Source organism: Nicotiana tomentosiformis, chromosome 3 (genome assembly GCF_000390325.3).
Source record: "Nicotiana tomentosiformis chromosome 3, ASM39032v3, whole genome shotgun sequence".
NCBI classification, from domain to species: domain Eukaryota; kingdom Viridiplantae; phylum Streptophyta; class Magnoliopsida; order Solanales; family Solanaceae; genus Nicotiana; species Nicotiana tomentosiformis.
Genome location: NC_090814.1, coordinates 12,111,029 through 12,113,662, shown reverse-complemented (window position 1 = coordinate 12,113,662; position 2,634 = coordinate 12,111,029).

The following is a 2,634-nucleotide window of genomic DNA, read 5'->3' as shown; positions in this document are numbered from 1 at the left end:
GTAATGAAATTATTATCAAGAAAATACAACAAAAGACATTAATACGGATAAGAAGTAGCAATAGTAAAATCATATCCAAATAGAAAGTATTCCGACAGTAACTTAGTAATTAAAAATCTCGGATTTTCGGATATCCAAAAATTCAAAGTACCAAGTCAAATATCCAATCAGAAATCTAAAAGTTTTAAAAATTAAATCCAAAATCCAGTCCATAATCCGAAAATCTAAACCAAAAATGCAAAAAATTTCAAATTTTGGTTTGAATTTCGGTTTTGCCCAACTATGCCCACCCCATTCTTCAAGTTTACTTAAGTTTTTTGTGTTCTTTTCATGCAACCATTATGTCATAATGTTCCAATCATTAAATACTCATGAGCTAATAATTGTAATGTATAAATTAAAATACATTACAAAATATTTATTTTGCTCCCAAATTTCATCTTCAAGTACTTACACTATTCATTAACACCCAAATCAGTGCACATCTCCATAATCAAGTTAAGTTGGGTATATTGAATATAAAGGACAACCAAAAAGCGGTAAAAATATGAATAATATCAAAATATATGTAAATATGCCCAATATCAAGTCTCCACGAATTTTTTCACGTAAGAATACCGCCACATATAATCTTTTATTGCTCTTCTTTGTACAGAAATTAAAGGGCATCCTCACAGAAGCTATCATCAGTGAATTAACCAACATTTGGTGGGAAAGCATGCTTGCTTAGTGGTAGTACAAAGTAATGGTCAGTGAAAAGTTTGTACAACTGAGTACTAATTTTAAATGTTATGTCCCTTCGTTGCGTTGTTGATGGCGCGGCCCTTCTCCAACATTCTCTTCTGGAAAGGTTCTATATATCTTGACTTTTCGTACTTGAATTTTATGCAAAATTTTAATGTATGAAAGAAAAGAAGAAAATTTAAGTTGTAGCTTTGTGAATTTAATCTCGTGGAAAATAGGGATTTTCATTTGTAAATGGATTTGTAATGTTGGAATGTTTCTTAAACTCTTCTGAAGGCAAGATGTGGATATAACTCTAATATGCATTTAAAACGATCATAGTATCCTTCACTGTCTTAATAGAACACTATTTTGTAGTGTCAATTTGAAATGAAATTAGTCACTTCACTGCTAAATTGGGAAAGCAGATACACTGTCCTAATGCTTCTCTGGCTTCTAACTTGTGACCTGAATGCTTCACTTTACCAATACAGAGAATTGAGCTAATTATCATACAAAAACTAATGAACGATAACAAGTAGGACAAGGGGCTAAGATACATGTCTTTACAAGAGTGCAAAATATATAATAGCAACTGAATTCAATTTTTCTAACATTAAATCCTAGAGTCATGTGAAAGGCTCTCTCTTTCTAAACAGTAGCAATTGGAAAGAAAACTGATACAGAAGATCCATTAAGCCAAAACTTTCCAGAGGGTACGTAATGCATATCATTCTCTCGGACACTAATCAGTCTCTCAAAATCATTCAATATTTGCACATCGTCATTAAATTCAACTGTCTTTATCAATCCTCCAGACCTTCGAGACCTTTTGGCCTCCTTAGACTCCCTTTCCTCGCCTAAAACACCCTCAATCTTCCTTGCAACCTCCGCTACTTGTTGAAATGGAGCATCAGTTTGCAACTCTCGAGCCATGCATATTTTAATATCATAATCGATCCCCTCAATGAATCTGCGGACCCGTTCTCTGATTGTAGGAACTAAGATAGGTGCATGACGGGCTAACTCACTGAACCTGATAGCATATTCTGACACTGTCATAGTGCCCTGACGCAACCATTCAAACTCTGTGCGCCACGCATCTCTGAGAGTCTGGCGAACAAACTCTTTCAAGAACATTTTCGAAAATCGTCTATTTTCCAACTTTTGCCAAAATGCGTCGAATTGTCCTACGGACTTCCAAATCCAAATCCGAACACGCGCCTAAGTCCGAAATCACCTTACGAAGCTATTGACATCATCAAAATTCTATTCCGAGGTCGTTTGCTCAAAAGTCAACTCTTTGGTCAACTCTTTACATTTAAGCTTCAAAATGAGAATTTCTCTTTCAATTAAATTCTAAATCTTCCGAAAATCAAACTCGACCACACCCGCGGGTCATAATACATATTATGAATTTCTCGGTACCTTAAGTCATTGAACGGGGCGTTAATTCTTAAAACGGCAAGTCAGGTCGTTATATTCTCCACCTCTTAAACGTACGTTCGTCCTCGAACGTGCCAAGAATCTTTCTGAGGACTTTAAATTACTGAGTGTATTCTTACACACATACTTGTGGGTGATTCTACGTTTCCGAAATTTAACAAGGGTCCGATGACACCATCTCAATTGAGATTACTTCTTTTATCCATTCTTATAAGCTTTAAAGCAAATTCCCTAACTCTCCAATCATTTCCATAAGACATGATTTTCACTTCGTCACACCGTATTAGTCTCAACTGGCTATAGTAACTCGTGCCTACGCACACATCAACTTTCTTGATAGTGTTGAAGTACTTCAAAAAATAATATCTTTTTTTTCGGGTTGCTACATTCTTCCCCGCTTAGAATCATTCGCCCTCAAATATATAACATATTTATCTCTTCCTTTGTAAATCTCAATCCTCCAAA